Here is a 27,883-nt window from a genome sequence, read left to right as displayed (position 1 = left end):
ATGATAGGAAACCATGGAAATATAGAAATAGACACCTTTCTGACTTATTGAAATATTTATTCCAAACTCACTATTATAAGGAACACTCGTGTTCATTTTTTTGTTCTATTCTGTCATTATAATGAGTTTGGCCTCTTTCGGGAATGTAAACATATTCACATTATAACAGCTTTCCTCTTCACGGTTATAGATGATGCCGTCAGCATTTCAGGCACAAATTGAAATGAACAATAAATTTAAGTAACTTATGTTTGTTCAAGGGAATCCTGAGTTGTTTGTGAACTCGTAAACCTCAACGGTATTTATAGCGAGCTAGTTCATGTAGGCATTAATCAGGTGTGAAATTAAGGCGATATTTCACACCTCTTTCATAAAGGTGTAATAGATAGCTTTGAGTCATATTTTTATTGTAATGTAAAGGAGAATTAGAAACGCTTGAGAGTTAGAATGTAATCTGGTTCTTGATATATTATGAAAAAAGGGCCGCAACAGCATGTCTGTCTGAGCGATAAACCCAGAAACTACCAAATGAATTTCCATACGGACGAAATGAATTACGAGGAAGCTTTATGTGTATAATTCAGAAGTGATTTATTTGAATTGGTTGAAATAAAACAATGTTGTCTCAATTCAGAAAGAATATATTTAAACAACAGTTAAGTTTTTGAAAACAAAAGTTTCAGCTTTGTACTTCTCCATCTTAATACTAAATAATAATAATAATAATGTGCGGAAACACAAGGATGAGCCAATGCATGGGTCTTCTTCAATAACAATGGAGACCTTGGCTTATCAAAGCGCCAGACTTTCACTATTCTCAGGTTTAGTGGGCTGAAGTCGGAAACTGAGAGGTTCATCATGGCTTGCCAGGATGGTGTCTCCAATACCTTAAACTACCGCAGTCGCGTGATGGGTATATAGGTTCCTGACACAAGGTGCAAGTCCTGCCGCGAGGCGCCCGAGACCCTAATATACTTGCTAACAGCATGTCCAGCATAAGCGGTCGCGGCCTATATCCATCGACATAACGAGGCCCTAAGAGTGCCATCTACGGCACTCTTACGGTATTGACGAGACACCGGTGTTGCCCAACGCTCTGGGGGATATTGAATCCGTTGTAGGGAAGTGCCGAATTTATTGGAACTATTCGTTCTCCACCCTAAGGTTCATACAAACTAATAAGCCTGATGTAGTCCTTCTCGACCACCAGAGTAAAAGGATGTTTGTCGTGTGGAGTTTTCAGCTCCTGGCGAGACGAATATCGTCAGAAAAGAGGAGAAAAAAAAATATATCGAGATTTTCCTTTCGAACTCCGCAAACTCTTCACAGATTACTATGTCAAGATGGTTGTTCTGATTATTGAAGTCCTTGGTGGAATGATCCCACCTCTACTCTCTAATCATGCCGGCTTGCCGCACTAAGGCGGAAATCTCAGCCGGACAGATACAGAAGGCTGTCATTCTTGGCTCATTGCGCTTGCTCAGGGCACATGATTCTCGTACCCAATGATAACTGACCCCACGGTGTGAGGAGTGGTCCTTGGTTGATAATGCTGGCGCGCTCTCCCGAATGTATCGGGGCTTCGGGGGATAGGGCCTAACATATGCTGTTGGCGATACAACTGCTGCAATAGATTTTTCAATTATTGGAACACACTTGCAGACCGGTTTAGGGCTGATTGGCCACTCGTCAGTGCATGGTAGTGTCTATCTTCCACATAAAGTCGATGATTTCCGATAATTGAAAATCAAATTCCTTCAGAATATCATTCCTCGAACTAGCGGACAACAAACAACAAGTTTGTCATCATCAGTTTGTCCATCAGTATGCAAATGGATATTACGTATGGCCCTTCCACGATCTTTGGCTTTCCAAAAATAATTATAGATGATTAACTAGGAGTATTCAGAAAATTAATCTCTCCTAAAAATATATCCTTTTCAATTGAAAAGAAAAAGCTACTTCCATATAATTCATATTATATTCATATGAAAGTACTTTTTCATGCATGTGATTTGAAAGTGGTTGTTTCGGTTGGATTTTTATCCATTTGTATCTGACAGTAACGTCTATGCATGCTCTACATATCTTTGGGAGAATTTTATTTTGAAATTGATTGCTTTCTTCAGTCTTTCGTGAGTTTCTCTCAATTTTTTTGTATAGAAACGATATTATCATTTTAAAGTTGGCGTTGCTACCATTACGCTTTGCTACTGATATCATGAAATGTTCATGTATTATCCAGAATCTCTGATATGGTGAGTTACTGTTTCATAGAAAGAAAAGGAAATAAATTCACGGAGTATTGTACATCAAGAAAAATTGTATTTCAAATGTATTTCGCCACTTTTCCAATGTTGATTCATAGATAGATTTTCACAAAACACGATTTTATGAAAAACACATTCAATTGAATCGAAGAAGACATAGAAATTTAAAAAATACAATGGAAGATCAATAATTGAATAACATTTGACTGGTTTATTCGGAATCAATGTTCAAAATTTCGATATCGATTGTAAATAACACTGACAGTTAGGTATTCATGCGCTTTTTATAAACTATTTAGTGAAAATCTCATATAAAGTGTTTCTTGAATAGTCATCACCTCAATTGTTCGATATCTAACTTTCTATAATTTTTTTAAATGTTATTCTGCTATTCCTGACGAAGACAAATCCAACAAGTTTTGGTTTATACATAGTGTGACATGATTTTGCGACTTTGTTCGATATTGAATCTTCTGGGAACTATGTCACATGGATGATAAAAGAACGTATTAAATATAGCTAGAATATGTAGAATATAAGTTGAACCTACTTCTGGAATAACCGGAAGTCTTCCGGACGACACATTTCTCGGAGCATCACCCTGTATGTAAAATAAGTTCAATTTCCGTGTACTCTAACCACCCCTCGCATCGTGACAAGTACCACCAACAAACATACGAAGAACCAGAAATGAGTAATGAACGTTAATTGTTTTCATTTATTTTTTAATTGCGATCGGATGCGAGACGTGTTTTTCACGATGATAAGACAAATATGCAAATAATGCGCTTCGCTACTCGCTCATTTTGTATTCGGGCATTCGATGCAGACGTCTTGTGCCTTTGAAATATATAGGCAAGGGTTGTAACAGAGTCAAACTATGTATAATATATCAGGACATTTGGGGGCTGTTGCCCCGCTTCAAATATTTGGTTTCTGACTGCCGCAATACTGTGTAGAGATAAGAAAGAGAAAATAACCAGAAGTTTGTTTGAACTTCGTGAAAAAGTTTCACTAATTTTGGTGTAATCGTGCCTTTGCATTTACTGCTTCAATTATGAATTTTTGAGACTGCTTCAAATGCATTCATTAGTGTTTCTCTGAACCAATATTTGTTTATTCGATTTACAGAAGCCCTGAACCAATTCTCTGAGGCTGCAACGAAATTTCTGGATTTTATAGAAAATAAATCATCTCTGAACCCATCAAACCTAGCAACAATTTGAACCTGAAGAATCTGCATATTGTGTTTATTAAAAGATCAGATCAGTCGAGTCAGTATTGGAAGTTGTCTCAAGCATTTTCGACCAGAAAGAAGTATGTTTTCTGAGGACATAATGGAAAACAATGTATTGAAACACATTTCCAGTGTACATAATGAAAATCTCATAAAAGAATTTGTCTATAACTGGTTTTATGCGGTCAAGTTCTTAAACGACAGTTACAAGGGCAATACTCCATTATAGTTTTCTGAAACTTTGATGCGTTTGGGTTAGTGTATGTGACTTATCAACTATTAGGATATTTTCCATTCTCATTTACAAAATGCCTTCGATAATGATTTTCTGATAATGATAACTTTTTTTGATATTATTGTTTATGCTTCATTCATTTTATTCAATTGTACCACATTGTTTTGTACTTTATAATTATCTATGAACAGGGCCGTCGCCATGGGGGGGACTTGGGAAAAAGTTGGGAAATTTTGGGCCGTGAAGATAGAAAAAAATAATACTAAAAAAATTAATGAAAATTAAAAAATAAAAATGAGAGAAAAGAAAGGAAGAGGTAATAAGAAAAGGGAAAGAACCGGGAGAAGGTTGGGATTTCCCAACGTGCATAACTTGGAGATCCCATACTTTTAATTTCTGAGTTGTTTGAAAACTTCAAAAAAGTTTAATTCCTCCCAAGTAAGAGAACAGTCCTGAACAGTCCATAAATTTTGAAGTGACAATTTTACAAAATTCCCAACTATTCGCTGTTTTTTCGACTTGGAAAAGTTAGGAAATTTCGGGCCGTGAAGAAAGAAAGAATAATAGTAGAAAACAGTAAGCACAAGTGTTGTTTCCTTTCGTTTGTATTGAATATTCCTATACATGGTGGAAATGGTGAAAGACCAAGGATCTTGGTCCAAAGTAGAATAATTCCCATTATTATTTTTATAATTACCAAAATTTATTTTTGTTTGTGCATAACCTAACGGGCATAAGCATTCAGCCAATCTTTGGATAGCTAAGAGAATTAATATATTATAGTAGTAACTAATTCCTCGGCTTTCATTTTTTCGAAAGTTGGGAAATTTTGCTGGTGGGGTTGGGAAAATTTGGATTCCCTCCCCCCTGGTATTTCTTTTCGCTACGGCCCTGTCTGTGAAGAATCCTGTACTGACACCTGTCGAATATAATCCAACGACCTACTGTGTAGGTAAGGAAAGACTGGCTCGAACGATTTGTTCCTTCAGATGATTTAATTTAAAAGGTGATGATCGACTGTATTTCCGAACATGCGCCAAACTAACTGACTGTTATGAGGAAACAAGTATAGCTGAGGCACCAGTCAATCTAATAATAACACTGATGATCTTCAAACAAGACTCAACCTCTGACGGAAGCACCAATCTCTTAGGAAGGTTCGAAATAGATGAACACTTCAATCTAGCAGACAACTATTATAATATTCATGCAGTCATTGTTAACTGTGGTTCAGGCGTTGAATTTGGTCATTATTACGCCTTGGTCAAAGACGAAACGGACTGGTTTAAGTTTGACGATAGTCGTGTCACGAAGTGTTCTGGCGATGTATTGAATCTATTGGATCCTCTGGAGATACCCTACATTTTGCTTCATCAGAGGAAGGACATTGGTAGATCAAAATCTTCAGATGATGTGGTGTTTCAGGTTTTTCCGGGTTTTCCTGCAGCTGAAAAAGCGAATGCGCCACTGGAATCAATGAAGTCGCCCCGGAGCGCCAATTAATTTTTATTGCTGTTTTTATTTTTATTCTTGTTTTATAATTTCACAAATGAACAGATTCATAGTCAGTTTTCAAGTATGCTCACTTACTATAGGTGGAATTCATTTGAAGGATTTCGGTCACTTAGATATGCGGTTGGTTAGTTCCTCATCTAAAGGCGATGACAGATATGTTGCTCATCATTCGGTTCAGCTTTGTTCGAGGTATGATACTACGAATGAATTTGATTTTCAATTACGGAAAATCGTCAACTTCGTGTTGCTGAAGGACATTACCTTGCCCTGACGAGAGGCCAAATAGCCCGTAACCGATCTCCAAGTGTGCCCTTTTCAATAATTGAAAATCAATTTCGGCAGTTGTGTCGCCGAAAGCATATGCAATAACTTTTTCTGTGCAAAATCCTGCACTGACACTTGTTGAATATAATCCAATGCCTTTCGTGGTATTAGCCAGGGAAGCAGTTGTTTTCTGATAGGTGTCAGGTAAGGAAGGGCTGGCCTGAACGAATTGTTTCTTCAGATGATTTAGTAAATTGCACCATCAGAATGGCAGATGTTTGGAGAGATTCTGATGGAGAAGCCGATTGGAACGAAAGACTTCTATCTGCGAATGACAGAAGGATAGTAAGACTATGATGTTTCTCTGAATGAATATCATTTCGAACACTGAATGGGTTGATTTGTAAGTTTTCCTATGGTTGAGAGCTGAATTTCTGGTTTTCTTCATAGATTTTCATAAATTATCATATCTTGACAACTCTATTGATAAACTGTGAATGGCAAATCAGGTAAACAGTCAAAATACCATTTCTAGTAGAGTTTGAATTCCGGAAACATTGAATACGGTGTACAATTATTTTTTCCTGGCCGATGTCCATTTCTTATCAGCTTTTTGACTTAATAATATTGACCTATCAGGAAATCTAATATGAATCTGGATGTGTTTATAGAGATGAGTTTGGTTCTTTTCGAATTTCAACTGATGATTCGTATCGACATCATTGGTTGTTTTCACGTTGACAGATAAACCATAAACCATTCATAGATCTTGTTCATAACGAGGAAGTATGGATAATGTGACATGCTAGAGTTATTCAAAATAGGAGATATGTAATAGAGTAACATTTATATTTGAGCCTTCTTCTTCGCTCATTTCTTCCAAGTCTTTATAAAATACATTTTTGGTGTTGATGGGAATAAGCTTCAAAGATAACAGAAGATAATTCAATCTGTTACCAAAAGACGGGTATTCGATTCGTTGAATAACTTTTTACACTCGAATCACTCACTCCAACGACTTCAACGCTCAAATTCCACCTGAAAAAATGTCTATATCCAACTGGATTGCGAAGGACACTTCAACCCCCTGGCAACGAAACCTCGCATTTTTTATAGCGACAGCTGTCTGAAAGCGCCTCCATTAAATTTATTCGAAATCAACGTGAACGAAGATAAAAGCAGTTATAATTGTAAGGTATTAAACCAACACAACTTGTTTATAATTCATGAGCAGAGAAGAGTAAATTCCTTCATTTCTCGGTCTGAGGGTACAAATTACCTTTTAAATTACACGGTTCGCTTGTAACAACTCAATCAGAATACAAAGCTGCGAGCTGAACTTGCCTGCATGCAATGTCACATTCGTAGATGCTGCGGTTAAGTCGCTTATATTGTCGACGGTGAAAAACCAAGCGGCCTCGAGATATTTGCATAATTGATGTAATTCTGGACCATATTTGACGATGCATCCAGATATCCTGTAGGTTTGAATCTGGCCATGTTTGTTGATTAATTTAGAAATGGGGGTTGGCTTGGGGATAGTTAGGAACGGAATATACGGCGACATACATGCATGAATGACTAGGATTTTTTAATTTTTATTAGTGATTTACCCAAACTTTCAGATGATTCAATATTTGAAAAGGAGTTCATTAATGTTTTGAGATGGGAGAAGGAACATTCAATTGTGAGATTTTCACTAAGCAGTTTTACAAAAACCCCTGTACAATAGCTTCTCCAGGTGAGTTATACTCTATATGTACACTTTTCATTCAAGAAATAATTAAGATGAATATTTCGTTAATTCCAAATTCGTTTTATCTTACAACAGCTCTTCAAAAGTAATAATAACAATGGGACTAAGATAGAACCTGTTGTCGAGGTTGTAAATATTGAATTAAATCATCTAAAAGAATAATTCGTTCAGGCCAGCTCAGCTCCCTACACTGTAGGTTAATAGACTGAAACCTTTCAGAAAAAAACTACTATCCTGACTAATACCACGCAGGGCATTGGATTATATCCGACAGGTGTCAGTGCAGGATACAACTGCCGCAATAGAATTTCACTTTCAATCTAATTGAAAATTTTTCTCTTCCAAATGTAACGTGACATAGTCATGCTTCTCTGTGACAAGATGGTTTGCAAATGGTGAAATGGTCGTCATATTGCTCCTGTATTTTTTGAAAGGAATTTCTTTCCTTTTGGCCAATATAAGGATTTCGGCTGAAACCGTAGGTCAACTAATGCACTCTTGATCTATCGGGCATTGAAGTTTCGTCTTAATTGTTTTCAATGGAGTTGCTCAAATCATTATTTGTTCTTTGAGCCACGTCGAAGTATATACATTTGTATATACTATCAACGTATCTGCTCTACTCAGTATATCAACACCCCAACAACATTAATCTCAGTAAACTTTTTTATTATTATTATTTTCCCTTTACCTTCTACTCTGAAAACTAAGCACACCATCTTTATGTAAAATCATAATAGAGACTCTATGAAGGTTGAGCCGATTATTTTTCAGATAACCATCTATACAGAAGGTGGTCAGGTTAGGTTTGGTCCAAAGTGAGTGGGTCTATTCGACCCTCCGCTGCAACTCGCAAGGGTTTATTGTGGTTCACACCTATTCACACTCGACCAAATAAACCCAGCTACTTGAAGAAGTCGATTAATTTGTATGGTGAGTGGTCTTTCAGGTCAGATGGTAAGAGTATGGCTCTGCCGAACTATAAAAACCTGATTCAGTCACCAGCGGGGCAGGCACAAAATGAATGATCTGCTATTTCATCGTTGATGAGGTAGTCGGATAGTCAAGATGCAAGAAGATTCCCACCTTGATACCCGCAACAACCTCACCATATGAGAGTTTTTGCAATCAGCAACACCTGACGATGCCTTAGATTAAACCGTGCATGGCTTTTTCGCCTCTTGTTTTGGTGAATCATTACTTGAGCGCAAACATTTGCTAACCTGCTCATGGGGGGTTTGTTCCCCAACCTGGGACAGATTCTGCGTAAACCACTAAAGACTTTGGTGCAAGGCGGTTTTATAAGGTACCCTGCTCTTGAGGAGACGACTCAGTCGTGTCTTGGCTACACCCTCAAACTTTTTTTTCAGGTTTAGTTATTGGATCAAGAGTTGGAGAGTTGAAAACTCTCGCTTGTGAACTGAATTTACAAGGAGGTCAGTTGGAGTCGTAAACTCGACATCCATCTCCTCTGTAGACTCGCTTCTGAACTAAATTTACAGGGAGGACAGTTGGAGTCGTTAGCTCGACATCCATCTCTTCTATAGACTCAGCGTCAGAAATAATTTATAAGTTTACTCTGTCCATAAAAGTCCCACCAGTAGCTAGGAAAAGAAGGTCAATTACGGCAGAGCCCCGAATTACCGTGACAAGGCGATGCTACGATGAGAGGGCGCCCGGTATCTCGAAGGTTCTGTAGAGACAGCTGATAGGCTCAGTGTTATTTAACCTCTCGGCACGGATACACACACCTTAGGATTAAGCCATCGTTGGCATGTTATTCAGTTAGGGAATAACAGAATCACAAGTGATTCTGCCATTCTAGTACCCATGGGGGCTACGTGGAAACAGAAGGTGGACTCCGCCAAGGAGTGGTCTGAATGAAGTTTGCAGAGTTCGAATAGGAAATCTCGATATTTCATTGGTCTTTCCTCCTCTTTTCGGACGAAACCTTTTTCGCCAGGTGCTGACAATTCCAAGACAAATATCGTTTTTCTCTGGTAGTCGAGAAGGACTATACCAGGCTTATTAGCTTGTATGAGCCTGAGGGTGGGAAACGAATACCTAGTTCAAATAAATTGGGAACTCCTTGATCCCCACAACGGATTCAATATCACCCGGAGCGTAGGACAACACCGGTGTCTCGTCAGTGCTGTAAGAGTGCCGCAGGTGGTAATAAAGCACTCTCAGAGCCGCGTTATATCGATAGATATAGGCCGAAACCGCATATGCTGACAGCAATTGCATTGGAGTCCTGCCTCGCGGTAGGCCCTGCACCTTATGTTAGGAACCTCTATACCCAACATGCGACTACGGTAGGTGTTGGAGACATCATCCTGTCAGGCCATGATGAACCCCTCAGTTTCCCACTCGACCTGAGAAAAGGAAAGGTCAGGCGCATTGATAAGCTAAGGGTTTCAATGTTGTTGAAGAAGACCCTATGCATTGGCTTATTCTTGTGCTGCCGCAGATATGAAATGATCTCTGTGGCTTTTATATGGGCCTTTTGCTGAATAGGTTCCAACTTGGTGATAGACTTGTGATCACCTCGTTCAGTGTAGAAAACTAAACCGACTTCACCAGCTACTCGTGCATCTGCCATAGAGAAAAATGCTTCAATTCCGGCTATCTCATGATCGCGGACCACGTAGAGAAGGGGATCCGAACTCCTGACTTCACAGGCTCCATCCAGTACCATTCTGTTATATAAACACTCCAAACTCAAAAGTTCACGGCCTCACTGTTGCCGGGGAAAACACAACTTTGGAACGAACGATTTGCAAGCTTCTAAGGAGGTGCATCATTTTTCGGGTTTTTACGTCGAGTTGATACAGCTCCTCCCGAGTCCACTTCACTACTCCAAACGAGTAGAGTTAAATTGAAACAGTTAGCATATTTGTTGCAGCAACTCTGTTCTTCTTCGACAGTTTCGATTACCAGATCTGTCAAAATTTGTGCTGATACTTGCCACGAAGAGAGTTCTTCACTGCTGTTACCTCTTTTGAGTGGCGTTGTTTCACCCCGAGGTAAGTATACGTCTCTCTGGCATCCAGATGGTGTAGGATTTTTCCATCTACGAGCTGCAAACTTCTCCATAGTCTCAGCATCTTCACTTTCGATGGACCATTGCACATTTGTCTTTCCCGAATTTCATAACGATAGCATGTGTGTACTATTCCATCACCCTCAAGGACTGATGGACTCCAGAGGCATACAGTTCAATATCATCCATATAAAACAAATGGGTGACCTATTATTATCATTATTATTTGTGGATAGAGATGGTAGTTATGGTTAACAGACTTTCATGAAGAACTGAAAATATATGAATGTCAGTTTGTAAAAAAAATATTTCAAACCAACAGATTCGTTCAAAACCTCATGAAATTTTTCATTAGTCACGTTAACAATTCATTAACTACCACATATATATTTGAATTATAAACGAACAACCTATATGTATAGTGAAAATAATGCTCCTGAATCGGAAAGTCGTAGTAACACAAAGCGATATTACAAATTCCATTGTGAAATTGCTTATCATGTTTACATTCTCGATTTGTAAACAAATGTATTAGAATTGATTTTGAATATATTATGAAGCTTGCACTGTACAATAAATAAAGAACAATTTCGAAATTGAAACCCCGCCGGCTATTTACTCAACGTTTATGTATATTATATTACCGTGTCTTATAATTATATGAATTAAATGCAAATTCCGTTAACAAGCTATACAGTCAGCATATTATTTTCCCGCATGTTTTTAATTCAATTTTTGCTGCGAATGAACAGCTGTTTACTCGAGATGCTGAAGTTTATAATGCAATACTCGGCATGTTTAGCAACGACTTTAAAATATTTTTCAGCTCAGATGATTTGACACAGTTCACACCTTAGATGGTTATTCATTAAAATGGTTTGCTTTTTTGTCAACGGAACATGACTTAAATATTACACGTATCGCAAAGCACATAATAATGTGAAATTTGCATGTGATATAATCGACAGTAAAAATAAAGGGATGAAAGAATATAATGAAGAACAAAAAATTCAACAATCAATAGAACGCTTCAAATATCAAAATATATTATCAAAGACATAAATGAACTGAGTAAACAGGTGACAAAAGAAAACTGTTATAATATTCCAGTAAAAGGGAAAGTATACGCTTTCGTCAGCAAGGATGAACAGGATTCTTTCATATTAAAATTCTGGACTAACCTCAAGATCAAATTGACCGATCTTTGGGATAATGTTTACATATGGAGCTTCGCCCTAAAATAACGATAATATTGATGAATATTCGTTATTGACCAAGAAAAATTCTAGTTGACAAATCTCACAAAAGTAAAGAGAAACGAAATGAAATTGATGAATATTTCGTCGCCAATAAAGGAAGAACCAGCACGAGAAAATCGTAAACCGTGAACGATACAAAGTTACATAAAACAGAGAAAAGTTACCCTCTGAGAGTCTGGTATGCCGTTTGAAAATCTAGGAAATTCTGATTAATTGCGGAAATATTCAAAAAGAACCAATTCGCCAATTCAGCTTTTTTTGTTTATATTTAATGGGATATTAAAAAACGAAACCAATTTCGCCCTGTCACCTTTGAAATTGTATTAGAATGTTATTTTTGCAAAATCAACTCACAGCTCTCACTACACTGTCTATCTCTATAAAAACCGACCTGGAAATCGGGTACAATCTATGATTTCAATGATACCTCTCCCTATAGTTGAATTATGGAGTATAAGGTTGAGTTGAAAAATACTTTGCAGTAACACTCCACCTTTCCACATTGTAATATATCGTTGTCAAAATGTTTTTGAAATATGAATGAAGTCAATTCATTATTGATGTGAAACATCTATAGGTGTGTCGTGGCGACGTGTCTCCATGCGCAAGCGACTGTGCGATTATATTCCCACTGGTTTGGCGTTACGCTACCTCTCTCGCCACACTAACCTCGGATACCTACAGTGTATACAGTTGTGATCAGTACAGCATACATAACCTGAATGAAGAATTTTTAAAAATAATTGAAAAGGAAATATGTCTGACAGTAATAATTCAGAAGGTGAAAGTGAGCAGCCTTGGGCAAATAACGCTAAATAACACTACGAAACACCATCAAGTCATCAGTAAGTTGATTATATTTTTATATTTCATAATTGAATTGTGCATTGTTTTGCATTGAGCCCGCGTATATGGTCTATCTTGAAGTTCAGTTAAAGTAGAATCTACTCTCTTGGTAGATTAAAATTTATGCAATTTTCATAGCATAATATATTTTCGAATCAAATAGGTACCTATTAATTATTTATATTCCATTCTTATGAAAAATGAAGCAATATTACACTAGCTTGAAGAATGCATTTCATAAAGACTGACAAAATTGTATTTCAAAATAAACTGATAGCGAGTAGCGGACACATTTTTTTTCACAGACATGCCGTGACGGCTCACAATTTTTCATTATCATCATCATTAACTTTGAAGCCATAATATGTATGTTTCAGAAATATTGAAAGAGAATATTTCAATCAGAATATGCCCTAATTTTTCTGCGTCCTGAGCTATTCTCTTATTTGATACATAGACACATATGCTATGACGTGGAATTTTTTATCGAAAAAAAAAAATTTTCTGAATATATTAATATTCATCGAGTCGTTAATATATAATGCAAGTAGAATTGGACCTACAATCAATCCTTGTGGCACTCCGTGATTCATTCACAAGTATACTCTCAGGGTGCTTGATTCGATCAATGTTTTCATACGCAACAATGAGTTTTTGAAGAATCCTATTCATACTGTGAAACATCATTTGTAATCATTATTTTCTCATTGTGAATGAGTATCAAACATTGTAATAACAATTATTCTTTAATTAGAATTTCGAACCTTCCTATCGAACATTACTTCCATTATATTTCTGCTGTACCGATTTGACAGGTGTCAATACTTCTTGTTATTCCAGCAGGGAAACATTACATAACAAGACTGTCAGTCAAAGAAGAACCAGCCCTTGTTGAGAAACATTATCGTTCAATCTTATAATAACAAAGTGTGGATGGAAATCGAATAAGTTCATCGAATGGAAGTAGATGAGGATTTGAAAGTGTATTGTCATCGTTGCTCGAATTTGATTACGAGAATATATTGTACTGATGAATTCAAAATTTGATTATGAAAGTTTTGAAAGAAAGTAAGTCTTCTACTTCTTTGTCATAAGGCGAAGTGAGGAACTTCTGAAGAAAGGAAGAAAAAATCAAACACATGAAAATAAAAATAGTGAATACATTTGCAAACATATGTATTTGTCTTCATTTTTACTCTGTTGGTAACTTTTTTAAGAAACTAAATTGTTGAACAGCTAACTTCAGAGAATTCCTCTCCGATTGCGACAGAGGACGGTTGTGCCGATAACGATCGGAGAGGAGTCCAAAAGTGAGATGATTAAAAAAAAATTAATTCCAAATGAATATGTAAGTGAAAGATAATTTGAAAGGACTGGCGGCCCCAACGCCAGTAACCAGGCTGGATGTCGACGGATTCGACGAGGTCGTCAGTGCGATAATAGATGTGTCATATTGAGACTATTGGTGAGCCCTAGTGAAGAAATCTTTCGTTTTTTGAAAGAAAAAGTGAATTAGAAAACTTAGGGTGGCAGCAATGCCTCGGGCAAGATAGCTGCACCCCCGTACGGAGCTTCTGTTCACTACGGACAGTAGGAGTCTGACCAAATGCGCTCAACTGAGAAGTAACGGCCACATAAATTAAAGAAGAAGAAGCTAACTTCAGGATGTCGGTTTTTCGTGGCGGTGTGCGCGCGCATCGTAAAAATTCACTCTCATCAATTTTCCCTAACGCGCCAAAAGAAGTATGAGTTCAAAAATACATCCAAAACCACTACTTTCAAACACATGAGCATTGAATTAAACTAAAATCACTTTTTCCCATTCATAATGCAAATAAAAAAAATGGGGAACAAGCATTTTGGGCTATTTTTGCCATTTTCATTCAAAAAATGGGGGAAATCTCTGAAGGAAGGAAGAAAGCAACTGAGTTCAAAATAGGTGATTTTTTCGCAAAGACGTCTTGATTATGCACAAAATTTGCTATTGTATACAAACTGGAAGGAATAACTACTTTCACATGAATACTGAATGTATTCTGAACATTTTTTATGAAATTCAAACAGATATCTTTCGCAGGAACGCTACACAATTTAATATACGGTGTGTGAAAGCCAAATGGAATACATTCATTATTTCCGTTACGGTACATATTTTGACAAAAACTTGAAACACGTCAAATTTAAATTATAATTTGACATACTTCAACGGAAAAATGCTACCCCCACCTTAATCCACCGTCGAATGACAGGTACAAACCCCAATTTTTGAAATGGGAAGTATAGTCTTGTGATATATCGTTTCAAGGGTTTCTTCTTTCTCTATTCAAAAATGTTATCTCTTCCAAGTTTGTTGCAACAATTGAGATAAAATAAATCAAACTCATCAAAACTTATTCCATATCGAGGTATTGATAAAAAGAAAGTGACCAAAAACTAAAGCAATATTTTTTTTGATGGTATCCTTTTAAAAACTGTAAATAATTTCCGTGGCAACGTCAGTTCAAAACGACCTGTCAACTTGTTTAGAATGTTATAACATTAGTTGTCAGTATTTTGATTTAAGTTTAAAGTTCGTTAACTTCAAGTCTGAAAAATGGTTAGCTTAACGAAAATGCATGAATTAACAGTATTACAAAATGATTGGTCACGGAAATAAAACCCGAACACAACAGGAAGTAGCTCGCCTATTTCATGAGAAATTTTCTAATTCACCGCCCATATCTCGAGGAACAATATGTATAATAGAGAAGCAGTTTCGCGAGCTAGGTCATGTGGGGCAGTTAAAAAAAGCAGCTGCCAATGCAATAAGTGATGAACTCAAATCAGATGTGATGCTTGAGTTTGAGGAAAACCCATATACATCGAGTAGACAGGCATCCACTACATTCTATGTTAGCCATACATTGATGGTAAACATATTATAAGAAAATAAAATGCATTTCTATAAAATTATACCTACTCAGAAGCTTACAGAAGACGATTTTGATCGTTATTTTTGTGAGCAAATGATGGACAAGTCACAACTTGATCATTGAAAGACTCGCGGAGATCGGGATAGATCAGCATCTTCTGGTGTGGATATCGTCATACACTACAGGAGGGCATCGAGTTGAGGATGTTTAATTTCAAATTCATTAACAAATTAAAATTTATTAACAAATGTACAATGTCAGATGAATGTCTATGGGTATTTTTTTAAAGAATTTGTTACTATATGCATAATATGTTGACACTGTTAAGTGTAAACATTTGAATTTGATTGTCTCAGTTGAAAGGATCCTTCATGTTACTTCCAAATTTCGATTTTCACTAAAAAACTTTAGTGTTCTATTCGTACAGTGTCAAAATACTGACAATGGTAGTAACTAGTCGTGTATTCTAAGTCATATCGCTACTATTTTGTTCCAATCAAGAGTTTTAGGTCGACTTGCACTGAGGAATTTTTGACCACAGTCTAATTGGCTACATAATCAAATGAATATCAACATGCTGTGCCCTAACTGGGGATTGTACCTGTACAATATAATAATGTACAAGATAAAAATGAAATGCTTCATTTGATTCATAGTAGAAGTGATCAATATTACTGGACTTTCTTCCCAACACCAAACCGTTATTTTTAACACCTCGACACGTGTTTCGATCACCAAGTGAACATCTTCAAGAGGATGATTAAACTATTTCAAAGATTAACCTAGCGGTTTGGTATTGGGTTTTTTTTGGTCCCTTGGGAGCTGTCTGACTTGTCCATTTAGTCCAAGTCTGCAGAAAACACTGCATCCTCTTGGGCGTATTGCGTTTATTCTCCCATCCTCTCATGACACCCATTCCATCAGTCTCGTTCCCTGTACTAGTTTGTACAGGTTCCGTGTTGAATGTTCGTCATATTATTCTGGGCGTAGTTTTGTACGTCCACATAGAGCCTGCCTCATGTGATTCAGTGCCTCACATTCGCATAAGATGTGTAGAGCTGTTTCTATCCCTTCGTTGCATAATCTGCAGCTGAGGTCTCCGTTGTAAAGCCCCATTTTATTCAGGTGTCCTCTAAGCGGACAATGATCGGCTAGTAACCCTGTAATTATTCTGAGCCGATCCCTACTATATTGAAGTAGTTATTCAGTTCTTTTCTCGGACGGTTCCCTGTGAAGGTTCTACTGTGTTTGTTGCCAGGCACTTTTGTCCAGTACTCTGTCTGCTTCTTATTGGTCCATGTCCTAATCTGGTTTCGTACCAATGATTTTGGTAACCCCAGAGCTGGTTCAGGACCTATATATGAAGTTGATGATCCGCGTCTAGCACATTCATCGGCTTTATCATTACCTGTGATTCCTGAATGCCGTGGCACCCAGTACAAAGTTAATTTGTTCCTGTTTGCAAGTTCATTCAGTTCTTCATGGCATTCCCAGACCAGTTTTGATGTCACCTTCGGGTTTGTCAGAGCCCCTAGTGCGCTCTTGCTGTCTGTGAAAATATTGATCCGCTCATTTCTTTGAAGTCTCAATTTAATACGCCTTGTACACTGCAAGATAGCATACACTTCCGCCTGAAAGACGGATGTGTATAATCCTAGCAGATAGCTATGTTAACGGTGACCAGTCAGAACCTATTGTGGTTACATCAGGTGTACCACAGGGAAGTCACTTGGGACCATTTCTTTTTATAATTTATATTAACAATATTGTTGAAGTATTTCAACATTCCAACTTTTTGTTATATGCCGATGACCTCAAGATTTATCGAACCATCAAAGAAATCCAGCACTGTGAGAGATTGCAAAATGATCTTGAAGCATTTGCAGAGATCTGTGGCAATAGGCAATAGCCTACACTTCAATCTTGATAAATGTCGCAAAATAACTTTCACCAGAAATAGAAATCCCATTGATTTTCAATATCAAATAGGGAATCACACAATCAAAACAGTTAATGAAGTACGTGATTTGGGAGTGATAATGGATTCCAAATTGATTTTCAAATCCCACATTGAGAAGACCGTTAATATGTGTAATCGTTTATTGTTCAAAATCAATTCGTCAAACAATTGGCGCGTAAAATTGACATTTCTATAATCAATGGAACATTCCGTCCAGTTTACAAAAAGTATTCTTTGTTGTCTCTTACAGATAGAAGAAAAATGTCAGATATATTATTGCTGTATAAATTATTCAATAAACGTGTCGATTGTTCTACGTTGATAACAAAATTTTCATTGAATACACCTTGCAGAGACTTGCGAAACCATGATCTCTTTGCAACCCCATTCAGAAAAACCAATTCAGAAAAAACTCTCCTTCATGCGGAATCGTCAGATCCTTCAATACTTATTGCAATGATATTGAAAAACTGAGGTTACCTTTCCTTAGATTTAAAAAGTATGTGAAATCAATTTTTATTCATAAGTAGTTATCGGTTCTTCATTTACTGTTTATTGAGTTTTTTGTTAATATTTATTACTATATAGTGTAATGTACCGCATTTATATTTTGTTTACTCACTATCTTTCATATGTAAAACGAGGATATTTTTTGTATCCCTATTTGTGTAATAAATAAATAAAAAATCTTAAAATTTTGTGAATGGCGAAATAGAATTGATTTCTCTTTCTCTGGTAAACGTATTTTCCAATGTGTAAATTGGTTTATTACATATCCATTCAATAAGTGAATAGTGAAATTTCTTTCATAGTGCATAATTTTCAATTAGTTTATACCAGAACTCAGATAAAATTGTAAGTTATTGAACATGTAGGAGCATCAATTAGGTAGTATTCAGCAAGTATGAACTGGCCTGAGATAGGTATTGTATAGAGAAACACGTTTGAACTATTCCAATTTTAGCCAATAAACATCTTGATCCAGGAAACCCTCAAGTTCCACGTGAATGTGGTGGAGAACCACCACATTACCAAGTTATTGTAAAGCAATATCTCGATACATTTTCCAATCGGTGGATAGGGAGGCGAGGATCGATTGAATGGCCAGTACGATCACCTGATCTTTCATCATTAGATTTCTTTTTATGGGGATACGAAGAGAGCAATGTGTATAAAACTAAGCCTTCAGATTTGAATGACTTGAAAGAACGAATATCGCATACGATTAGGTCGGTCACGCCTGATAAGTTAAATAATGTTAGAAGAGATAAGGATGTTGCTAAGACGTTCGCGGTGAACATTTTGGACATGTACTCCGTTAACATATATAGTTCTTTTTCGTATTCTACATTTCATTACGTTTTGCGTTACATTTGAGTTTTTGAGAGTATTTTATCGAATTTCGGTAACCACATGATTTTAATTTATTTAATCTCAATTGTTGCAATGAACATGAAAAGATGACATTTTTCAATAGAGAATGAAGATACCTTTCAAACGATATATCACAAACCTATACTTCCCATTAAAAAAATTGGGGGTTGTACCTGTCATTGTCATTGTCATTGAAGGAAGAGGTGGCATTTTTGCGTTGAAGAATGTCAAATTTTAATTTACATTTGACGTGTTTCATGATTTTTATTAAAATATTTACAGTAACCGAAATGATGAATTTATTCCATTTGGTTTTTACATACTGTATGAAAGAGCATTGATATACAATTCCAGTTATCAGTCTATTCCATCATCGAAGCAATCAAAGTTCTCTGCCCAACTTGCGAAATTATCTCTAATTTCATCACGGTCGTGAGCAACAAATGGAACAAATGACAAAAAGACGACGGAAAACTGTAAAGTTGAAGACCGAAACAAAATTAATATTCCGATAACAAGTTCGAGACAAAGTGTCAGATAAGAAATTTTGAGACTGAAAAGTTCGAATATTTGAATGGAGTTGCACGTTTAGCGAAATGACCCGCCTGGAAGTTTTCCACTTAGAGGAAGTTTCACAGAGAACTGCAACAATGAAAGACTCACTTGCAATCTGGGGTGACATAACATTCATAATGAAACGTGACACGAAAATTTGAAAAGTTGTTTTTGAATTGGAATGAAAGAAACAAAACGCATTATGCCGAGAGATTAAAAGTTCTGGAAGTAACGCCTTGGTTTATTGAGAAGCGGGGTTTTTCCAACAATAGGGAAGCCATCAACATCGGGGAGAAAACCCCAAAGGTTCAACAATTCTTACCTGAACTTTTTCTTTGAGAACGTGGGATAAAATTGGGAACTTTGGGGAAGATAAGTATGAATGTTTTACGAATTCATAAAATTATTTTCAACCGAGTGTTTCCCTGTGGATACATTTTTGTTATCGACTTCTTTTTCAGTTTTTTTCCACATTCCACAATCTAAAAGATATAAAATTTTGTACAGGTATAGAAACGGAAGACCTTTTAGTTTACATCGATAAGAAAAATTGCGAGTTTTTTTTCAAATTCCGAAGATGAAAGCAGATGTAAGCCTCCAAAACGTAAGATGAGTATCTGTATAATCTGTACCTGTATAAAGTATTTTTTTGATTAGCAGAATTATCAAATACGGCAGGTCACTGAAAAATAGAACCTTTTTCTGAAAAATACTTTCAATTCACACAGTAACTTATAGGTGGAACTGAAAAGTTCCTCATTAGAGTTTTAATATTTTCCAGACTGAAGAAGGCAAAAAAAAAACAAAAAAAGTAGTCGACAAAAAAATCTGATTTTCTACATCCAAAATAAGCTATGTTCAATAAATTCGGAGAATTGTTGAAGTGGGAAAAGCTACACAAAACGAGGTTTGTATCCATCGTTTATAGTCACTCAAAAAAAAAATCATACAGCAGCACTGTTACAAATGAATTTCTACAAGATCATGTTAAGTAGTAGACGAACAGCTCATAAAAACCCCTGTAGTGAAAATATATTGAATCGAGGCGAATCGTCCAATTGAAGATGCATTGGAATGAATCAGGCCAAACGACGATGACAGATCGTACGGAAATCCCCTGGTACCGACAAAATTCAAATAATATACGATAAATTACATACAAATCCAAATTACCGACCCCTCCTGGGGTCTTGTGTAAATTTACACGGTGTAAAAAAATTACATAATAGACTATGTAAATTTACATAAAACGCAAAATCGCCTGGAATGATCCATACGTCGACTCGTGTGAAATTCCAACCCTATAACTCGAAAATAAAAGCTCCCACAGGCATCAGGGTTTTTCGTACCAACTCTTAGGCGTACGTTTTGGTCTGAAGAGCTTTAGAACTAACAAACATACTGTCTAATATGGAGAATAATCATGAAATGATTCAAATTCATTCAAGCGAAAACATGAATTGAAAGGTATTCCAAACCCTTATTCTGAAACAAAAACACTCAGTATTCAGAATTCCATCATTCAATATTCCAAGTTCATAGACATCAAAATTGATACGATCACAGGATATAGAAATATAAAACAATCTCCAAATACGCAAATTTTGCACAAATTGCATACTGAACATTTTACCTTAGTACAGTGACTGGATTAAAGTTGCATTGTCAGCGTGTAAATCTTGATAAATATTGAGGGAGGTCAAGATCAAGAACATATAGTATTGAGAAATTCATTCAGTATCTACTGATCTTCAGAAAAGGTTCCATCAATGCAGTATATCTCATTTTCTTCGATCCTGCTGGATGGTAGTATAATGTAAGTTTTTGATGATTAATTGTATTTTTAGTGTAAGTATTTTTCCTGTTTCGATACAATAAATATTTAATTGAGTTTTTAAAGGAGTTCTTTCATTATTAGGATGAATGATGGATTCGTGAAACAGGGAATGAAATCCTCTCGTCAATAAGCTAAGCGAGTACTGAGTTGCGAGATATTTTTTCAGATTTATTTTTTATTTTTCAACATAGTCTCCATTTAACTTCATACACTTCTTCCAGCGATGCTCCCATCTATGTAACCCGTTAAAATAGTACTCGGTGTTTTTCTCTGCAAAATAATTGTTCAGGAGGGTGGTTGCCCCTTCAATTACTAGAAATATCTGTCCTCCGAGCCCAACTTTCAGATGAGGTAAAAAAAGCAGAAATGCTATTATTCTGTTGTTGTTGGATATATCTGTATCTGGAGGGTAGGGAGAGTGAGTGTTATCCCACAGCACTTAGGTCACATGTGACCCATTGTAGATCCTCCCAAGGAGTTGTCCTCTTGGGTCATCGTCCATCCTGTCCTTTCCAGGAAGGAGGACAGGTCTCTGGGAGACATCTCCTTTATATTGGCAGGTGTAGGCCAAGACTCGCCGAACACACACTCTCTTATTGACGATAACTCCGGACATTCGCATAGGACATGCCTGACAGTTTCATCTTCCTGTCTATACATCCTACATAGAGGTGAGTCCACTAGCTCCTTATTGTGGAGGTGTTTCCTCAGTTGACAGTGGCAAGTCAGAAATCCTACTGTTAAGAGTAGATTTTTCGTGGACATCGCCAGATACTTCTTCGGCGCCAGCTTCCCATGGTAGCACAGGGTGTTCCTGTTTAGATTGCATCCTTTGATTTCATCCTATCTTTCTAGAGATTGAGCATGGGTGTGACGTTTGTCTAGTTTCGCAACTGTCGAAGTCATCAGACCGTAAGTGCCACTGGGTCCTAAAATTCTTAGTCCAGCCGCTTCCTTGGCTAAAGGGCTTGGCTGCTATCAATGTAGACTGTTGTTTTTGCTAGAAATTCTTTTCCTTGGCATACCAGCTAGTTTTGTTTAGACCACGCTGGTAGTTTTTCCCAATCCCCACTTAAACCTTAGTCTTAGTGATCTGGAGTACACTCCACATCCTGAGCCTTCTTTGGTTTTTGAGCCGTCTGTATATATGCGTATTGTATTTGTAGCATCTCACTCAGTGTTCTGTTCATTTGTATTTTGTAGGGTTTATTGAACACAAACCTGGGTTCAATTGCATCGCTGGCTGCCTGCAGCAGAGGTTGCGCAGTAAGCGCTTCTCGCCATAGCTCAGCGAGGTATTGTTGGATGTAATAAAGATGTATATATGTTGAAATTAGTTACAGATACTCATTCAATTGTATGATGCAGTGAACATGTAAGTGTGTATGTTGAAATTAGTTTTCATACTTTCAAGTTCAGCTGTATTTTTAATCTTTGTCTTTGTATTCCAATACTGTTTTATATTTTGAGATTTTGTACTGCACCTCATAATCTATAGATATTGTAAATACATTTTAAATTGGTTTCAAACCTGACCCTGACGTATGCTGTATCCTGTGTTGTACGTTTTGCAATTAAATTATTACTATTATTTTTCAAAAATCCAACTGTACTAACGGCATGAATACTGCCGAGTTATCCTGACCCCGACATCGGAATGTTCAATTCAAACGAAGACAATAAAATATTCTTATAACAAGACGAAAAAGCACCAGAATAAAAATCGATTCGATCGATGCCTTTTCTTCATGAAATTACAAAAGTTTGTCAATTACATTAACTAAAAGCGAGCGAACTGTATTCCTACAGACCCGCACGGATTCTTTCCAAACTTTGTACCCTCTGATTTCTCCAATTTGCCGGGTCTTATAACAAAGGCCAATATTGAAAGTGAAATCTGAGAAAACTCCGTTTTATGTTTATCCCGGGCTCACCTACATCTCAGAGTGTTCTCACATTAATTGCAGTCAGCCATGAGAGCTCTTCGGGCTTCAGCTTCATTTTACAACTTTGAAGTTTTTATAGCTTTGTCGCGAGAATAGCATGGGGGCACTGAAAGGGGTGAATTTCAGTTTGGTTTCGCAATATAAATGCCATTTTACGATCTATCCCGAATTACTGATTCACAATATTACAGGTGGAAGTTTGACCCAGGAACATTTAATATCTTTCTCACAGCTAGCGATCTCTTGGGAAAACCAAACAGGAATTCATTAAAAATAAAATCGTGGGAAAAGCACTTCATAAAGTAAATTTCGAATGAATGGAATTTCAATATTTGTGGATTGCTCACATGAACGCTTTGAACACTTTGATTGCGTACAGTTGAAGCAATTGACAATCATCAAACATGGTGCTGAAGAATAGGAATAACAACTGGTAATCAATATCAACAAGGCCTCTGGTCCTGATGAAGTGCCCGTCTTCGTACTCAAAAAGTGCGCAAATGAACTCGCACCAGTATTTTGCAGACTTTTCAACCTGTCTCACAAGAAAGGGGTTTTTTCTTCTTGTTGGAAAATTGCTCTTGTTCAGCCAATTCCCAAAACGGGCAAGAAAAATAATCCAAATAACTATGGACCAGTTGCTTTGCCATCTGTAATATCAAAAATCATGGAGAAAGCGATGCTATGACTTGTCGGATCTTGTCTGTATATGGCTCTCCAGCTTCCTGAAAGAACATTCCCTGCAAGTGGGCGTAGATAAATATCTCTCGAATACTTTTACTGTCATCGCTGGTGTTCCGCAAGGATCCATATTGTCTTCAACACTCTTTTTATTGTATATCAACGACTTATTGAAAAAAACCAAGGATATAATATATATTGATTTGCTAACGGCAGCACACTTGTATCGTCATTCTATTCTGAATCGGACATCGGCTGCGGATGCACATCCTCAATGGCAGCAGGAGGTTGTATATCTCAATGGAGATCGGAAGTTATTTCGAATTGGGGTGAAAGTAACCAAATTCACTTCAAGGCCACAAAAACTCAGGCATCGGTTTCCTCCCAAAAGATAAATGTCTCCAAACCGGACATAACAATGTCAGCACAGATAATTCCGCTTTCTGCTTCGATGAGTTTGTTAGAGTTTGAAATAAACACCAATATATCTTTGCACAATCAAAGACTGCTTCTCTAAAGCTTGGAACACTGTTCCGAACCAGAAAACTATACACACCCCACCAAATCTTTCCAAAGTTCTTCGTATATTGGTGGTATGGAACTGAGATGTATTTATCTTGGTTTTTGTCCTTTCTGAAAGTCGAGATTTCGTTCATACTTAACCTAAACTTCTTTTTCCTAATTATGTCATCTACAATACCCCTCGGGAAACCGTTAGTGGCTGCTATTTCCTGTATTGTACTAGGAACTAGGTATGAAGGTGGTTTTTAAAACACGTCATACACTGCAGAACTTTTTGGGGAGTCCAAAAGACAAAGTCGAGAATTCGGAAAAGTCTGGAATTTACGAAATTGAATGTAAGGACTGCGATGCAAAATATCATGGACAGACAAAAAGATCTACTGAAGTGAGATATAAGGAACACATAGCACACTTAAAATATGGAAGACCTGAAAAATCACCAGTCGCCCATCATATTTTGCAACAAAACCCTTCCAAAGACTTCAGTTCTTTAAGATTAGTTAGACAAGTTAATAACAACAGGCAACTAGATGCCTATGAGAGTGTGGAAATAAGTAAACTTAATAATATTATGAATAACGATAACGGACCAATACCAAATAGCATACTATATAGCTTGTTGAAATAATATTGTTGGGTTTACTGATTACTACAAAAAGACACATTGTAAATATATTTAGATAGGCAATATTGTGAAACTAATTTTATATAGCTGAAAATTGTTCTATATATAGCTGTAACATTTAAACATACATAAGGACATATTGTTAATAATAGAAAGGCCAATTGTAAAATTAATTTAGGGTGGTACACTTGTATGGGTGGTATTGCTGATTACCTACCTGTATGATGTACCTGATTAGTATAAGTAGCTTTAGTTTTGAGTAGTTATTAGTTTTATCTTCCTCTTGAAGATGATCACTTGGTGATCGAAACACGTGTCGAGGTGTAAAAATAACGATTTGGTGTTGGGAAAAAACTCCGGTAATATTCATTACTACACCAAAGGTTCCAAACAGTATATCACAATCACTATCCCCACCCGTCGTAGTTTGGAACTGCATCCAGTACTATTTGTTGGATTCTTCAGAGGTTTATTCATCTTGATGATTCACTGATGCTGATGTACTGGGGCTCCGGTCTCTCCAGCACATCAACAACCGATGAAACTGGGAATGTAGCGTGTGCCTGCGAAGTTCTTTTCGAAATTGCTGAATATCGACCAAGAAAACCCTCGTCCCTGAGAGAGCTCAGGACATACCATGAAATGAATATTAGAACAACTTCGAGAATTGGATAAAACGCCGGCACAAGTGTATTGTATATTAATAATAATAAATCGGATTTATTGATAATACGAAAAAAAAAAACAATACGAAGATACATTTGAAAATGAAAATAAGTTACAGGAGATTCTGGTACTCATTGGCGAAGTCTAGCTCAAAGCTACTCTAACTCAACCAACAAGCACCACTCCATAATGCACGCGAACATACAGAAATAAAAGACAATTAACAGTGATGGTATCATAAAATAAGAAACATAAATAAAAATAATAATTTGTGATTACCCTCTGAAGAGACTTGATAACTGATTGAATTTAATTGATCTGTTCTTCATTAATTTGTCCATTGAGCAAAAGTTGACATTACTGAATATCATAGATATAATTTTTATATTTGTATTTGAATTTCTTGGTATTGAATCTCTTCAATTGCTCAGACAATGAATTAAAGAGTTTTACAGCACTAAAAAGAAATGATCTCTGAAACTGTGCAGTGCGATATTGCGGCATAGTTAATTTGTTTTTATGTCTAATGTTCCTTTAGTAAATATATTCACGCAGGACTAGTTTTTGTATTGAAAGGAGAGAATGGGGAAGTGTAATCAATTTATGAACAAAACAACCCAAATAATGAAACATACGGTTTTTCATATTCAGCCAGCGGCAGTTTTTAAAGGCTTAAGAAATTGAATCATACTTACGAAGTCCATAAATTAGGCGGCAACAAGAATTTTGCACTTTTTGTATTATTTTTTTATCTGAATCATATAAGTATGGCATATATATGAAGTCACAGTAGTTGAAGGTGACATAACAGAAATTGATGAATAAATAAATATTTTTTGAGAAAAATGACAATTCATTTTCATTTTTTCCAACAGACAGCGCACATAAAGCCTGCTACAGTTTCCCTAAAAAGATTCAGTAGTAATGCCCATGAAAAATCAGACGATACGTCTAGAAAGATACCTAATCGCATTTGTAATTATGCTTTCGAAACCAAATGGTACCCAAACGTAACTCGTTTCAAAGTTCCCAACGACTATTAGCATTCTTTGGCATTTCTTTCACGAATGCAATCGTTACATAATTCGCCAGATGGATATTTAACTAAGCTGGGCCATGTGTTTTTTACGGATCGGAACTTCTCCTCAGTGCGTTTTCAAACCATTATTCCGTAGTTGAGAATGATTTGTAGGTAGGGTGTGAAGAAGTAGACAATTTATCAATGACTTTAAAAGTTTTTTCACTGAGAGAGATATGGTAGAAGTATCGACAGGCTGTTCTTATGAAATTGCCGTAGGGAACAGAAGTTTCGAGACAATGTTTTCATAGATTAGATTTTCGGGGAGCTGGCCCCTGGCCTGATTCACTGCTACCTTTTCAGATCTATTGTGATGCTCCTCGGTTGTTAGAGCTCACTGTCTAGCTTGATGTCTTTGATGAGACTCCATAACCTTGACACTGACCCCTTCATATAGCTGGCAACCTCTGGTTTCTCTTCCCCGCATCTTGCGTGTCTCAACCTTGCTATCGCTTCGCATTCACAAAGCACATACTGTGCGGTTTCTTTCTCTTCTTGACAGAACCTGATAGGATTTCTTCTGTCAGACCCATGTTGTTCATATGTTTCCTGAGCAGGCTAAGCCCCGTTAGTAGATCCACCACTACCCTTACGGTTGAGGTTTAGCAGGTCTTCCGTGAATCTGGGCGATGGTTTCTTTATGAACTCTTTTGCATGCCTCATTCCTGGGAGCTTATTCCACCAATGTATCGATTTGGCTCGCATCCATGAGTTCATGGATGTCTTTATAGATGCTTTCGCTATCCGGCAGAAGGGTTCTGGGCCAATCATAGACTTGGATGCGCCTTCATGGGCTAGAACATCGGCCGCCTCATTGTCCTAGTGACGCTCATGTCCGGGTACCTAAGCTAGAGTGACCTTAGACAGCTTCCCACCAGTCTTGAGAAGACTTGAAATGAGCTGAGCGCCTCAATTGCCGCCTAGCTGTCGGAGAAATAATATAATAATAATATATATTTAACAAAAATTACAAATCAAGTTTACATATATATATATATATATATATATATATATATATATATATATATATATATATATATATATATATATATATATATATATATCTATATATATATCAATAATGAATTCTACAAAAAGGATTTGAAGCTTTATATCTTCTATTGATTATCTGCGAGCGCTTTCGACAGTTGGTAGTACTGTCATCATCTGGCACTCCTCAAACTGAACTGGTCATCCTGTTGTCTGTCTCTTTATACAGTCAGAGCGTCTCAACTCAGGTATTTCAGGTACTTTAGGTAAATTTGCCTGTATTTGTTCTGCATTAGGTACTCTTCTTCGTGT

At 36.7% G+C, this 27,883-nt stretch overlaps 1 protein-coding gene across 1 annotated transcript in view; it reads right to left on the bottom strand.

The window, feature by feature from the left end:
* LOC111517305 (uncharacterized) overlaps positions 1 to 27,883 on the bottom strand; it is a 633,122-nt gene that overhangs the window by 316,948 nt on the left and 288,291 nt on the right.

Source organism: Leptinotarsa decemlineata, unplaced genomic scaffold (genome assembly GCF_025532065.1).
Source record: "Leptinotarsa decemlineata unplaced genomic scaffold, Ldec_3_MD MMD2_tig00026330_RagTag_RagTag, whole genome shotgun sequence".
Lineage (NCBI taxonomy): Eukaryota > Metazoa > Arthropoda > Insecta > Coleoptera > Chrysomelidae > Leptinotarsa > Leptinotarsa decemlineata.
The sequence above is the reverse complement of the archived record's forward strand: the minus strand, read 5'-3'. Positions and strand labels throughout refer to the sequence as shown.